Source organism: Tachypleus tridentatus, chromosome 1 (genome assembly GCF_004210375.1).
Source record: "Tachypleus tridentatus isolate NWPU-2018 chromosome 1, ASM421037v1, whole genome shotgun sequence".
Taxonomy (NCBI): domain Eukaryota; kingdom Metazoa; phylum Arthropoda; class Merostomata; order Xiphosura; family Limulidae; genus Tachypleus; species Tachypleus tridentatus.
In genome coordinates this window covers 150,914,182-150,931,450 of record NC_134825.1, presented here as the reverse complement: position 1 = coordinate 150,931,450, position 17,269 = coordinate 150,914,182, and the positions used below count along the sequence as shown (strand labels likewise).

Here is a 17,269-nt window from a genome sequence, read left to right as displayed (position 1 = left end):
GTGTTTTTTCTGTTGATTCTATGATTATTGGACCAGCTCCGGGAATACAAAGATTAGCCTGGTGATTCGCTAGTTCTTGTGAATGATAGTAAAGTTAGTTATTATTAATAATAAATAAACAAATAAATATTTGGTGCTAAAAGTTAAAATAACCAACGTTATGATACTCACTAAACATATGATAAGAAAATGACTTGAATAAAAGTGATAAAAATTAGAATTCACTTGTTTAATTTGGTTCATACAAACTGATAATATATATATATATCACTATTATGTCTGTCGTTTTCTAGAAGGCCCAATAAACCATAATTTGGAGGAAAGGCCTTCGCGGCACTAGATACAACAGGTGTAGTATGGTTAATATATTGTAACATATTATTATTTGCTTTCACTGTGGGTATTTAGATTTAATAAAGCTGTGTATAAGAGACTAACTTGATTCCTCTTTTTATTTTCGGATTTGCATAATTGGAATAGAAGGACTTATTTATGCCTATCGACTCTTTCACGCCTGAGAGAGGACGTGAAAAACTAAGACCACTAATATTTAAATGGTCAGGGTAAAACCTACACTGCTGTAAAAAACGCTGTACGTGACTCAATGTCCTTACATTAGATAATCCACCTTAAGCATTTTTGAGTAGGCTATATGCATGGATTAACGTTATTGTTATTTGTTTCCCTATTGAAAATGTTCAGTATTTTCTGTTTAGTATTGGGAAGTACCTTTATTGAATTATACTATGTTTTCAAGTGAGTGTATGAAATTTAATCAAACTAAGCCATGCTACTGTTTATTTTATAGTAAGCAATTCAGACTATTCCGAATAATGGTTAAATAACGAACATATGAAAAACCAATGTTGAATGTGACCGACTCGTTTTTTAATACAAATTATATTTTGAATACTACACTTGATTTAAATAGTAGTAGAATTAAACTGTAAGCTGTATGTCTTTTTACACACACACACGTGTATATTTTTTTCTCATTTTTAAAAGTTCTTGTTTAAGTACAAACAATGTACTTGGCTATAAGCGCTCTGTTTACCTCGGGGAACCCAATCCCCGTACGTGGTGGTATAAGTTCGTAAACTTACAGATGTCCTATCGAGAGACTTTTCAAAAATAACTGTTTCAAAGGTTAGATTGATAGAACACATGACGATGCTTGGTCTTAAGCCTAATATTCGACATCTATTTTTGGAATCCTTAAATCCACGTTACGCTAGGGCACAAACATTAAAATTTTCAGCTTAATTTGACTGTGTATTTTCCTTTTTTGACATGGTCCAGAAATTTGTATGGTGGGCTGCGTATTGACAGGTCTAAGGTTAGAACTCGCTACATGCAGATGAAAATGCTTCACACGTGTTATAAATGCGGCAATCCTAATGTTATTCGTTTAAGAGTAGACACGTTGGCAATGTATGCTAACAATTCTAAATTAGGGTTAGCAATGCAAAATGTTGGGTTCTCTAATCGGGCTGTTTGAATAAAGTTCAGATCGAAAATATAACAAAATATTTCACAATATGCTTATATGCTAGTGTTAATAAACGCTTAGTAGAACTTGTAAAATTGAAATGTTTTTATTTTTCATTTGATCTTTTTCATCCGTAGATTAGTTTGAATATCAAAGTATGTTATATGTATAAGTTTGTGGAATTACATAAACTTATAGAAACTATTGGGAGGATCGCTGCTGATATTTATTATAATAAGAACTTAAATAATAAAAGAATGGGAGGAAACGAATACTGCTCGAAAATAGAAGATGGCGGTTGTAGTAAGCCTAGAGAACCGAGGTAAAGTCGCTATAATGGCAAATTTGTATAATTCGTTCAATCAATATTTGTGAAAATGAGTAAAAGAATTCCACAAATACAAGCTTTGTAATTAATGAATCATACACTATTAATTAATCATATACTATTTATTCCATATTAAACGAGTAAAAACAAAAAGTAAACACATATAAAGCAGAAAATGTAAGACACATCACTAGACTAACCCACAATGTTAATCATGCAAAAATAAATAAAAATACAAAAACTATTTTCATTTGTCAGAATGCTTGAAGAGACCGTACAAGGTTCTGTAGTTCAGTGTGTGTGTGTGTGTTTTATTATAGCAAAGCCCCATTGAACTATCTGCTGAGTCCATCGAGGGGAATCAAACCCCTGATTTTATCGTTATGAATCAGTAGCCTTATCGTTGTACCAGCGGGGGAATGTAGTTCAGTCTAAAAGTAACTTCAAAGCCATGATTGGCATGAGAATTGTTGTCATGCCTGCTATTAAGACAATCATAATGATTTGAATTTGGTTAGTGACTGCTTTATCTTCTGAGTTCAATATCGGGTCAGCTTGGTGGTCACCTTGATCCAACAGACACAAACAGCCTTCATTTGGCATCAACTAGAGACCTGACAACCTAATTCATGTGAATTAGCGGATAAAACCTAAACCACATAATTAGATGTATTTCTGATAAATACAATAAAATACAGAATATCATAGCTATAAGACTCGAGAATATCGCTCTTCAATATTTGTAAGATAAAATAAATTATCCACACTATTTTTAAAAACAATTACATATCATAGCTATTACTGTATATTTCACAACTTGTTTTAAAACATCCTCAATAAGATATAAAACCCAGAATTAGCCACAGCTATGTATTTTCAGAAGTTAGTTTCAAGAAATAACAAAAAAATGAAAACATTACGAACTGCCTATCGCGAAATAATAAGAACATCAAATATGTATAACAAACAATGTACCATTGTAATATATATCGATGTTATATATATTCAACAAATGGTATGTACAATTTACAGTTGAAAAATATAAGGTTAATAGTATGAATTATCAATTTGTCAACATAGTATATTTGCTGTCGACCATATTTTATTATTTCATTATTGAATAATACCGTATATTAGATAATTTTAAAATATTTTTCTTCAGTTTGTTTTGGATATAATTATCGTTTTTTCCAATAAATCAGATGTATAAAGATCGTAAAAATACATCAGTCATCTTGTTTAGATAAAACATTATTCTGCAATGGTTGTGTTCGCACTTGAAAGTTGTGTCCGTATTTACACTTTCAAAAAATGATAGATATTTGTGTAAGTTAGGATGAGTTGGGAGGTTTGAGGAATTACACATATATTACTTGGAATGGTCATTGATGTAGGTAATTTAAGGATTGTGGGATATCACTTGGGACCTTTATTTAACTGGAAAATATGGTATTTCATTATTCGTTCTTTTGTCCTTGTCCTATGTAGATGTTTATATTAAACCTTTCTTCACTGCGGCAAACATTTAGTCTTGATTTTAAATAAGTGATCAAGCAAGATCATAAAAAAAAATTATTGTGATTAAATATGTTCTTTTTTTGTTATTTTTCCCTCTGCTGTTCGTATTTTAAACACGTATTAAACAAATCTGATATACAACTCATAATACTGTATGAGCAATACTCACATTTTATTCTATGAAGCTGTTACGCTTAGACTTGCCTTTTGAAAACTGTTAGTTTAGCTACTACGTGATAAACTGTAGCCTATTCAGTCATTAAATATAAGAACATAATTATTTATGTAAATAATTTAACAAGTAAACCACATAATTATATGTATACACTTTTGTAAATAATAATTTAGATGATGATTATTTGAACTCGCCTGAACATGGATTAATAACACTACGTAACAAAATTTTTTACTTTTTCTTGTTCCTGGGCAGAAAGTGTTATTTTCTAACTGCTTATGCCTAAAGTAAATGAAAAAGACCTATTTTTCTCTTCGAGCTGTGCTTTTGTGACCTGAGAGCGTATAATGAAAACATGATGAGAGACCATACTTGGGGGGTTGATACGTGAAAGTGATTTACATTACAGTCGCAAATCTCGAAAAACTACTCACTTCTAAACATTTTTATACAACTATAGAATAAATACATGTAAATCTTGATTCATATGTTGTTTTATTCAGACCTTATGTAAATAAAAATGTGCAAATTTGCCCGTTTTTTACACAGAAAATAGGTTAATTTCTAAATTTCATTATTCAGGTCCCAAAAGCAAAGTTTGAAGGGAATAATGGCCATTTTCTGTACTTTTACAACATAAGCAATTAATAACACATACTATACAGGAACAAAATTTGTGTTAGATATTGTAATCCAACGTATTCCTACGTATGCAGTATCTACAGATACCTTTTATTTTATTCAGTTACTTAAACCTTTCTATAATGACTTATATGCAGAGCAATTATAACCTTATCCATTTTGCATAATTCCTTTTAACTGGTTATATATAAGTCCTAATAGAGCTCAAAATAATTCAAAATATGAATAGATTTACTTGAAAATGTTAAATGTTTTTCTGCGTGTTTATATATACACATTTAATCAAATGTTGGTCACCGAAATACAAATGCTAGAAATGCTAATATTTATTACATTAGACAATCAAGAATTATGACTTACTCTTTATTTATTTAACTAATAAATAAAAATAGAGATATCAGTTTATTTATAGAAGGATGTATTTCGAGCATCGATACCATGAACACAGATAACCATAAACTTGTCTCTGAGTAAAGAGTGACAGTGCGTTCTCGGCGTTCATCAGGCCAATATTGCATCTATGACAGCTTTTCCCACCAAACGAAATTATAAGATTGGTTTTCTGTTTCTTACTGTTACGGTTCAGCGGGTAGGTGGAAAGTAAGAACATACATCATATGCATTGTTCATGGTCGGACAGTTTCATGCTCACACGAACTCTGTTGTCTGCTCACAAAGAAGCTAGTTAAAGGCCATTAAAACCGCTTTGAATCCATTAAGATATAAAAAACAAGAATATTTGATTTTATGAACGGCATAAACTATCATTGTTAAAAATAAGTAATATTTCTTGGTACAATTCAAAGTTTTATCTTTTGAAGATACACTCTGATTTATGTAGATGTTTGGAAGTTTCTGGTTGGCTAGAACACGACAGGATTTTATGTGTTATTTCCCAGACTGTTGTTGAAAAATGTCACTTAATTACGTCGTCCGTGTCTGATATACTAAATCTTAAATGTAAAGATTAAAAATTTTGATAAGTGTAAACTCAAATGGCTACTGATACTGCTAATTAATCATAAACATTTTATGATTTCATACAACTTATTTCCAGGGTTGCATTTGCTAATACGAGAGCGGGGTGTGTACTAGCAGTTTAGAGCCCAGGCTGTGAATCCGAGGATTTACGTTGCCACACAAACGCGCTTCGCTCCACACATTGCAGCCATGGGTGGATTATAAGAGTGATGGTAAAATACCACTATGTAATCGGACAAGGGTAGCCCAAGTGTTCGCGGGGGATGCTGTTGACGAAATGACTGTCTTCTAGCCTTTCAGTTTACAATTAGTGACAGTTTTGTATAACTAGTTACTGTGTAACTATGAGCGAAATGTTTTATACACAAAAAGAAATTCAGCGTAGTTTAGTACAAACCAACAGGTGACATTTAAATTAGTTTTAAAAAAATAGCATATTTAATTAGAGCTAGTACTAACTCACACACACACGGACAAACAAACAACTTCAGCGTCATTTAATTTTATCTTTATGTTTTACTGTAGGAGAAACTGACAAAGGTAGCTGATCCATTTTATAATACATCTTCGTCTTATAAACATAGCGTGTAATTGTCTCAGTATGACACTAGCTCTTAGCGTGTTTGAGATTTAGAATTTTGATACACAAAAACAGAGAGTTCAACGAAAAAAATTTTCAAACGAAAGTGAGGTACAACAACGTTTGACGAGTTCCAATCTCACTTGTCTTTCCAAAACCATTTGATGATTATCTGGATGTACTTTGTTGTTACGTGACTAGTAACGTTTACTATCGTCTTCTAAGCTTTTAAAATATTCCCCTGTTTCATTATTTCAAGGTTGATTAGGGTTACAAGTTGAAATCATACGTCAATTTCTCTAATCATGCTCTTATTGAGAAGGGAATGTAGTGTACGATAAGAATTCTCTATTCCACTAATGAGCAAATTAATGGCTAAATGTTTACACTTAAGGAAAACAGTTTAAAAGACAGAAGTAAATTGGTAAAATGATTATGCCTAACGGTACATCTGTTTACTCTAAAGGGGACCAAAATCCGCCTGGAGGGGCTCACCTGTTTTAACCACTCATACCGTTATACAGAAGTGTTTTGTTTGTTAGTCCCTCAGTAAACACTAAAATGATGTCACATAAGGTGTGCATAACGTTGCAACTTCTACTGTCGTGAGGTCAGTGAAACGTGCGTATTCCATGAATCACGAGAAAGCATGTGTACTCTCTAGGCTAAAACACAGCATCACATATGACCTTCAAAAGCAACAAATAAAAATATTTGTTAGACTTAAATTTGTTTTATTTACTTTTGAAACAGAACACCTTCGGGGACTACGGAAGTACATCTCGTATTTCTGTATTTGTGGCAAACCTACTTAAGGCTATCAGCTTCTCAGCAGCACCTTTCCACCCTTCATCTATCCTAAGTGGTTTACTGTCATTCTTGTAATGTATTCACAGTACAAAATGGTATCGCGCGGATTCAAGCTCGGCTCGTCAACTCAGGAAATCCGGAGCTCTACCATAGAATCAACCCTCACTCCTTAATGGCGGATAATAGTTTTAAAAAGGCAACATTAAACTGTTCAAATATAACACCTGGTATAGCATGACTTAATACTAGAGGGACATGTTTAGACCACGGGAAAGTGATAAATTATTGCTACTGACATTGGAGGAGCATGTTAAATATTGTTATATTATATTAAATACTCAAGGATCAGTAAAGTCATAACAAATGGCATCTGGCAATGGAAATGTATGTTGAATAATAACACTAAACAGTGAATGAGCTTATATAAAAACAGCACTCAACTGACAAGATAATACACTTAAACAATGGAAGGTCATATCTATAGACGAAAAAAAATGATAAAAGATTACATCTAATGTGACGGAGCATCTTAAAATACAATACCAAAATTACAGTGAATGATCATTTTAAAGACAATGGAAGAGCTGGTAATAGTGTAGGCGTATATTTGAAGATAATAGAAACCTGATAGAGTATCACACTGAATAGTAGAATATCATATTTAAACACTACACTAAAATGATAAAATATCACACTTAACAATGGAGGATCGTACTAAATTTCAACATTTTCAGTAGAGTATACCCTACCCAAAAGCAACCACTTCAGTGGCATTACACCATTATATGATACATCAAACAATGTTGAAATGTAGTTTTGATACATTCCATTCCACCGTAAAGTATCGCGTGACTTACTGATTTACATATTCAAAATCGTTTTAATGTAGCGTATTTACCCCTCTGTACTACACCTACAGTGGATGATCATGGTAAAAGTAATAATAGAGATGATATATTACACATATTATTAGAGGGAAATGTTGGAGTACAATAACAGCCTGATAAAATATTACACCTACATTAGAGGGAAATGTTAGAGTACAATAACAGCCTGATAAAATATTACACATATTATTAGAGGGAAATGTTAGAGTACAATAACAGCCTGATAAAATATTACACATATTATTAGAGGGAAATGTTAGAGTACAATAACAGCCTGATAAAATATTACACATATTATTAGAGGGAAATGTTAGAGTACAATAACAGCCTGATAAAATATTACACCTACATTAGAGGGAAATGTTAGAGTACAATAACAGCCTGATAAGACATTACACCTAAATGCAGAGGATAAAGACAAGATAATTTGTTAACGTATTACACCTAATCATTACACTGAAAAAGTTTCCTTAGGGCTCGTGTTAAGACAAACCCGCTACGTCACTTCTTCCCTAAAACAAACTTTTATTTGCGTGTTTTGTGTACATTAAGTTCCAACCGCTCCTCATTTTTGGTGATCGCGTGTGAACGATAACAAGAAAACTACATGTTCAGAAGAACGCCATAACAGAATTTATTGACTCTAGCTTTGAAGCACCTGGTGGCAGCTGTAGAAAATAAGATGGCTATCTGCCAGGGTCATCGGGCCTTTTAAACAAAGAAAAAAAGTAGGATGTCTGTGTGGTAAATCGTCCATTGCATATATTTCAGACATTTAGAAAATAATAGGTTTCTGTTTATTGATAATAAAGTAAAACAACAACAACAACAACACAGAGAAGAAATATCTGTTCAGATAATTATACCTGAATTTACAGTAAACATACGTAGCCCTAAAACCCTAGCTATGGGTCTTTGTATATCTATTCAACTTAATTCCAAAATATATTTAAAGAAGACGTGATGTTTTTAACTTCTCTGTATTCCTCTTTCCAAAAAAATAGTCCTAAGCTCAATGAAACGTTTGACTTTAGTTAACTTGTCTTACAAAGTTGTTTGCGTATAAAGTTGGTTAGCAAATAAGCGTAGATTAACTAACCATCGTCAACAAATCGATGTCCTAAACCAAAATCATACGCAATTTTTAAATAAAGCGGATTAGTTTCACAATACTTCAGAAACCAAACAAAGCACGTTATAACTCGTATTGATTAAAAACTAATGCTTATCTTGTCACACTAAAACTAAACAATGTAACTAAGGATGCTGTTATAATTTCATTTATGAGTCATTAGTGTGCTTTAATTTCTTATTGTAAATCTTCTAAAAAAAGGGGAGTTTTAAAACAACAGGGATAAAATATTTGAACGATTTAACTACGGTTCCCGCCATTTTAAAACGTTGAAATAAAAAAACTGTAAAAAGAAAGGATCCACATTTGTTTCTTCAAATTGTTATGAGATCAAATTTTGATGAAGAAACGTTGCACGTGACAACACTGCTTTATTATAAAATAATTCAATTTATTACACCGAAACATAAAAAACAATAAGTTATGTATATTTATTTTAAATCTTTGAGACAGTTTTTTCTTCCTTTTTATTTTTGTTACTGCTGAGGCTCTATACGAAGTTTAATGTCACGAATTTCCTGGATGACACATATTCTGGTACAGAGCATTAAAACCAGGGGACTGGCATGGTTAAGGCTCTCGAATCGTAATCTGAGGGTCGCGGGTTCGAATCCCCGTCACCAAACATGCTCGCCCTTTTAAACGTGTGGATGTTATAATATCAATCCCACTATTCACTGGTAAAAGAGTAGCCTAACAGTTGGCGGTGGGTAGTGATGACTAGCTGCCTTCCCTCTAGTCTCGCACTGCAAAATTAGGGACAGCTAGCGCAGATAGCCCTCGTGTAGTTTTGCGCGAAATTAAAAAACAAACCAAATTAAAATTAGGAGTGAAATTCCCAAAAAAAACGAAGAGAGAAACTAGAAGTACTCGGCTGTGTGAAGTAGACCAGTAGACCTGCTTTTGAAAAGGAAAAAAAATTCAAATAAATATGAAAAACCCCGAAGCCTCTCAAATAAATCCCAGTACTAGTACCGTCTTTAAAAAAAATAACTCAGTACTGGTGATTAAAATATTCCACCCAGCTCACACATACACAAACACGTGAGACTGCTGATGAACTATAGCTTTCATAACTGATAAGAGTGTATTGTTATGAAATAATAAATCTGTTTCAAACGTTACGTTAGTACCAGGTGGTATTAATGTTATTCACCGTAATAAATTACAGTATCAATATTATCAATCTAACTTATTAAATCTTGATAAGTGGGGACGTTTTCGCTTTAAAATCTTCTATATACAAAATTATGAGAAGCTAATCTGTTACAACTATACAAGATTCCATGCTCGGAGTCACAAAACTATCTATTCTAAGGATATTACTGATATAATTATATTGATTACTAATACCATTTAATTGTCTATTGGAAAGGTTTCATATAACTCGTGTCAGATGTTTGGGATCTACACAACTCTATATACATCATTTACTGTTGAAAAGAACTATTAATTAATATACATATTAAAACTCATAACATCTGTAGAGTAAAGTGTTCAGTAAGATATGTAAAGAATAAGATTTCCAGTAAGTAAAGAAATAGTAGAGAAGACGCTTCACTGCCTCAACCCTCTGCCCGGTATGGGTAGGTAGGTTAAGACGTTCGACTCGTAATTTGAGGATCGCGGGTTCGAATGCCCGTTGCACCAACCCGAAACGTGAGGCTTTGTTTGTTTGTTTTGAGATTTCGCGCAAAGCTACACGAGGGCTATCTGCGCTAGCCGTCCCTAATTTAGCAGTGTAAGACAAGATGTAAGGCAGCTAGTCATCAGCACCCACCGCCAACTCTTGGGGTATTATTTTACCAACGAATAGTGAGATTGACCGAAACATTATAACGCCCCCACGGCTGAAAGGGCAAGCATGTTTGGTGCGATGGGAGATTCGAACCCGCGACCCTAGCATTACGAGTCGAACTCCTTAACCCACCTGGCTTTGCCGTGCCTCACACTGTTCAGAAACATTGTCCAATAATGTATGCGGACTATGCCGCATTATGCTGCCTAGTAGAATGGTGTCATATTAATAAGACCGACCAAGTGCGTTTTAAAGCCCAGAATCCTAATTACAACTGTCCACGAATTAAAACGCTTTATGCAATTCACCTACTACCCCATTAACTCTTCTCTAATTAAGTTAATGTGTGACTTCATTTAGAAAAAATAATTTTAAAGAGATGTTTCCCTTTCTTAACTTCTTCTAACTTGTTCTTCTCCACCATAAGCTTCCATTTTTATGTAGTTTTTAAGTATCTTACACTTGAGATAAGACGGTATTTTTGATTAATATTTTATACCGTGTTTCGGATTCTTAAACACTTTGTCCTAGACATCTTAATTTTTTAGGGTCATTTAAGTCACGAAAATATCATTTGATAAAAAACATTGTTTCTCGTTTCTGAAAAAAAATACTGTTCCTTTTTATTTTGTTTCCCAACAGTGTTCTGATTCGTGTCCTTTATTTTTCATTGTTGAAACTATCACAATCCCGATGTTTGTTATGGAACAGATTTTCTAAGACCTGCAAGTCCGGACAGGAAATGACATTGATAACTACATTTTTATTGTACGAATTATTAATCCCTGTAAAAAAGCACATTGAATTGTTAAACTACAGAATAAAGTTTAATACGGATAAACAAAATAAAGGAAGACAAGTAAATAAATAAACGAAATCTATTCACAGTTGTGTGAAGTGTCTATTCACCAGACAGGTTGGTTTCTTTCACTTACACGCAAAACAGACTCAATAATACTAATATATATATATGTATATATCGCATAATATTTAGATCGAACGATAAAGTGCGGTATACTAGAATCCAACGCTGGATTCGACGCCATTGACTGTAATAAATTTACAAGGCAGAAAGCCTTAGCCTTTACCTTTTTGTACAAATATCTGTGCCAGTCCTTGAAATGGGCTCGCTCTTCCCCATAAGAGTGGTCGCAGATACAGTTCTAAATTAGTACATGTTACTAGCCCTTAAAGTGTTCAGTCTCAACTGAAATAAATGGATTAGTACGTTTACGGTCTTTTGAAATCCCGCTAATGAGGATGTCGTAACTGTAAATAAGATACCTGCTCGAAGAACTTAGAAAAAACAACAGCCAGTAAACACATCCGAGTAAAGATAAATTCTATACTAATTATGATAGGAATAAATTTATAGCTATTCTAACTATGACATGTATTTCAACATGAAAAGCAAAAATGATCGTTATCTTTCTCTGTGTGTGAGCAGGTTTGTTTCTCTTTTCTGTTTTTCTTAAGCGCTCGTCTTTCTCCTTTTCGACGTGGGGAACTGCTTTTACCTGTGTCATTTGGGTCTAGGGATCAATAATAGGTTGTTCCTTTGCGATGTTTAAAAGCTTGTTTACAATAAAATCTTAGGATTTCATAGAGATACTGTTTCCTTGTTTCTATGGGTTTCAAGAATTCTTGGCAACTGAAACACGTGTGTAAATATTTAATTTTTTTTTCAATGCAAAACGTTTTACAACAGGATATTACCTTATGTCTTTAACAGTTCCGATGCAGTGTTTGTACAGTTGTACATATTGCTTGTTGGTCGTTAGTCACTGAGTTATATTATGGGCTATTTGTACTCGAAACCCAATTTGTAGCGTTATAAGCCCTTAGTCTTACCACTGAGTCATTGGTCAGTGTAACTGAATCCGAATTGTTTGCATTAGACTATTCGCGTAAAGTTACACGAAGGGCAATCTGTATATAACTGTCTCTAGTCTTGAACATAGTGAACAGAGGGACAGAACTGTAGCTAGTCAATATTATTTACTGAATAGCAGTAAATGTTCGTCGGTGTTACACGTGACCATAACCTAAAAGTACGAAACGCGAACTTGATCTCTCGGATCCACAGAATGAGAACACAAACTATAAGCCGTCACTCGACCATACTGGACCTCCCCTCCAAACATAACCTCCATAAGGTTGGACTGAATAAGATTAAGATATTAAATCTCTCACGACCAATTGGTTGCATATTGATTTTATATTTCCGAAAGAAGATGGGCCCAGCTTGGCCAGTCTATTAGCGTATAGAACTATGAATAGAGAACCCATGATTCCTGTCCCGCTGCCACAGAAACGAATTTCCCATTTTGTACCCATTAGTGGGTTATAAAATGGTCAAAACTCACACATGGTTGGAGTATCCAAAGAGATATCGGTGGATGCTTTCGCTAGCTGCTTCCTTTTCAGTCAAATCGATTCAGAACGGCTATGTGTAGGTATCGATTTCTGTAGCTTTGCGCAAAACAAATAAAACAAACCAGGGGGAAATTGAAGTCTAATTGATTACGGTGAATTGTAGATATACATAAACTGTAATAACAAACACTGATAATAAAATGAAGTATTTATTTATAATTTACTAATACAGTGATATATGTTTAAGGAACTCTAATCGGATCTTCTTTACGTAACTAATCATCGAATTAGTTAGAATTGACAACTTTTCTGAGTTAATTCTTGGATATAGAGCAGTGGTATAGAAAGCACGTTTATGGCGGCTACTTTTCAATCTCACCCAGTTAAAAAAAAATCGTATCCACATTAGAAGAGCTATTATCAGGAAAAGTAGGAGAATGCACAAAACCTAATCCAAAACCTAAGAGTTTCCAGCACCCTAGTGCGAGCTCTGGAACCCCGGATGTAATAAGTACATACATTCTCTTGCTTCGCTCCGTCAAATAAACCCCACGCACATTTTCAATTTCTCTTCCTACACTTCTTTCCAGAATTAGCTAATCATTATCCGCTTATCAGTGTTTGTTTTTTTAATTTTTAAAGTATACTGTCAACTACAGTTCTTTCCTAACTGAGTTAGGTGGTTAAGGCGCTCGACGCGTAATCCGAGGGTCCCGGGATCGAATCTTCGTCACACCAAACATGATTGCCCTTTCAGCCGTGGGGTCGTTATTATGTGACGGTCAATCCCATCATTCGTTGGTGAAAGAGTAGCCCATAAATTAGCGATGGGTGATGATGACTAGGTGGCTTCCCTCTAGTTTTACTCTGCTAAATTAGGGACAGCTAGCGCAGATAGCTATAGGCCTTGTGTAGCTTTGCGCAGATTTAAACAGAACAAACAAACAAACAAAACGTATTTAACTGAAACTGTCGGATTTAAATGCAAACCATTTAACGGAAGAGTTATCATCTCATTGCTTATTCTTAATCTTCAAGTCAGCGGATAACTGAGATGATCTAGCACTTGTTTGTGTGCAAGTTTCATCAACCAGACTTTCATACACCATGACTAACAAACAAGCCAACAAATGAACGAATTCTGTCTAAAATCCCCAATAACTTCAAGACTATTAGAACAAGTAGAGCTTCAATTATAACTAGCAGAATGACGTCACGAGCTCCTGCAAACTCACATTATTCGGTTTTTATTCCCATGTAAATATGTTGTTTAGCTTACAGGTATATAATAAGCAGTGTACCTGCATACGTTCTGTATAGGCTTCGTAAAGCGTATGTAATATCTTAATTTCACAGAGCACGTACTAATTGTACTCGATATATCTAACCTACATATAACATATGTAGTGTAGACATATATATTATATCTAAAGATATAAAGCACTTATAGTTCACATACAAATGATACTTAAAATAAATACAACTTATGTAGCCTAGGTACACCCTTCCTCATCTATATACAGTGTATGTAGCCATGCATACTTGATATCAATAGAGTATATAGTCTACTCGATATCTAAACATATCCAGAGTATATGTGATATATGAGCTACATAGTCATATCATACGTCTATTGTAACGAATTTACTCTCATATATTTACTTTAATATATATATTTCTATTAATTAAATATATATTTAGAAATGTACGCAACTTATATTGCTAAATGTGTATTGTAAAAGTCACGCCTATTATCTAAATTTGTAGACGATTCTCGAGCGTAAGAGTCAAAAACATACATTGTGTTTATACGAAATACTAGTGATTGTTAGTATTGTTGCCAACTGAACTTTCGAGAACTCCGCCTTAAAGTTTATAGATCGACACGCTAAGAGACAGTATAATACAGTTGGTTTGCTACAGTTAGTATACTATAAACCTCGGAAGCTGTAGCTGTGATAAACACTTATTGATCAGAAAATTACAGATATTTGACCAAAAACATTTATAGATTTCGAATATTAGAAACCATTTAATTTCAGTGAATTAACGTCAGACGCTGGTATTTTAAAGAAGACATCGTATATCTTCAACGAGAAAAAGCAACAACAAAATACGTGTGAATAAGCTGTTTAGTTTCTTGTCAAGTAATGTGTATATGTGTTTCAACATAGAATTAATTCGTTCACCGCGAGCCGTCTATAAAATATTCAGTTCCATACCAGATAGGTAACTCAGTATTGTTTGCAAGTTTGTAAAATTTTTGTATATTACTCGTAATAACCGCAATAAATAGTATTATTGTTTGCATATTAACATATACAGAAAATTGCGTGTATCAGTCTTGTTGACAAATATCATTAATTTGATACAGAACGTCATTAAATTAACTTCTGAATTAAAATTTTAGGCTATTTGAAATCTTAATACATAATATGATAAATAGGAAATTCGCCAGAGATAAATTATAATACGTAACACTACGTTTGTGTGATAAACTATATATATCGTACGATTTTTACCTGTACATAATACCTGGACTACGATCTCACAGCCTACGAACACAAAATATGCTGTGCTTTCTTTCTGTGTCACAGTGACACTTCGACATTAACGTCCTATACTTAGGTAGACATCTTCCAGGACATGAATAATTCCTGTTGTTCTATGATCGATCAGCTAGTGCTTTCGGGGGCGTGAGACTTCCGCAGATTTCTAATAGCCTTCTTGTAATATGGTATTGCCTCAGAATCGCGCCCACCAATCAGTACACGTGCGTTTTCACCCACGATACTTGAAACGAGTGGCCGAATTAAAGACCTGCGCACAACAGTAACTCGTTTTCAGCAAACGAAAAATACATATGTAGTCACAGTACTAAAAACAGTCTCAAATTGTATATCTTTAATAACAATTTCAAATCAGCACATGCAAACAGCAATACCTGACCATAAAATAACTGTTATCCCAAATCGTGAAATGTTTATAATTTATTTTTGATAATATACACCCAGCTATGTTGTAAATATATACATGCCGTGTCAAAGTCAGGATTTCTTTGACAGGTACGTTATGTGAATATAAACAGTATTAGTAGATTAATATATACAACTAGCATCTCAGCTACTCAGAACAGCACATGTATATCAACAAATCCGACTTCTCAATTCTTGAAAGAGATACAGAAGATGCTTGTGATAGAATTGTATGTTACTCTCATTAAACGTGTCTAGGCTTAGTTGAATGTTTACCAGTTCACCAATCTATTATATAGTTATTTCAGAATTAAACACATGACATAGTAGTGCACTCACAAAATGTTCAATTGAATTACAAATTAAACATCCGTGCCATTTATGCAATAACATTATTTTCTTTACAGAATTTTTCTTTCATAAAATGTGTTTGGCATCTAAAATAACAGAGGGCGCCGCAGGATATTAAATGGTATTTTGAGTTTTTTTATAAATCAGAAAAAAATGAAAATAAGTAATAAATAGATAAATCTTTATCGGTCACAAAATAAGAACACATATAAGCTACAAACTCGATTTCTGACCTAGTTTTGAACCTTGAAAAATACGCATAAGTATTGGCTTCGAAACTGCATCATTTGCAAAGAAATCGAGTATTTGTTTAAAATTTATAAAACCTATTACTATTTTGTTAAATAAGTAACTACCTTAAAAAATAGTTTTCACCAAAACAATTAAGCCATTTTTGCATTTTCTTTACTGCAACTAACTGTTTGTCAAACGAATCTACCTACGTAGATAAGTAATAAAAATTAACTTATCGTATTATATACATTTGCGTATGTATGCATCCAAATAAGTGTTTATATAAAACATGCTTTCTCTCTAGCTCGATATATATAAAATCTATGTATCAATTAACACTTATTTAAAATATAACTTACTTTCCAATGCATTATATCATTATCCTTAGCACTTTGTTGAAAAGAAGAATTAGGGCAAAGCTCTCCGGCTTAAGAAGTTCTTTTAGAATGCCGTTTTGTTGGGGGATATTTTCAGATACAGAAAGACAGTTTCCCTTATCCTTCACTTCTTTCAAAATGCCGATTCAATTTCTAGCGAGGTTGATAGGTGAGCTGACAAACAAGCAGTCTTTTTTTTTTTAGAATACAAAATTTAACAAGAGCATATATAAATATATATATATAATGTAAAAAAAAAAACCTTGAACAGTAGTTTCATAATGAAATAAATCATTTTTATATAATAAATAAAACTAGTCACCCTTTCTCTGTTAGATAGTTTATTGTCACGACGGCTGTATAAACACTATCCAACCTTCAGGAGATACTTAACCGTACATGAGTCTAATGGTAAACTAAGAAATAATACTGGGTCTAAAAATCAGTAAAAGCCCTCACATTCCTCCCGGAAAACACTTAAATAAACAGACGGACAGATTTCTATTTATTTATTCACCGATATCTTCACGTATATTAAAGTGAACTGTTATAACCGGAGTGGTCTTGAATTGAATAAATGTTTGTTTGTTTTTCCTGTCCTTGTTCCTTTCAACGC

General features: G+C 33.3%; 1 long non-coding RNA gene across 2 annotated transcripts in view; it reads right to left on the bottom strand.

Moving 5' to 3' along the window:
- LOC143227035 (uncharacterized) overlaps positions 1–16,857 on the bottom strand; it is a 39,450-nt gene extending 22,593 nt beyond the window's left edge. Inside the window, exons 1-2 of one of the 2 annotated variants that reach the window (XR_013014839.1) lie at positions 16,636–16,857; positions 15,239–15,536 (exon numbers count right to left, since the gene is read on the bottom strand). This is a non-coding gene — a long non-coding RNA (uncharacterized LOC143227035). The remainder of the gene's footprint in view (positions 1–15,238; positions 15,537–16,635) is intronic. The other variant, XR_013014836.1, reaches the window with a different exon arrangement.
- Between the last annotated feature and the right edge of the window lie 412 nt (positions 16,858–17,269).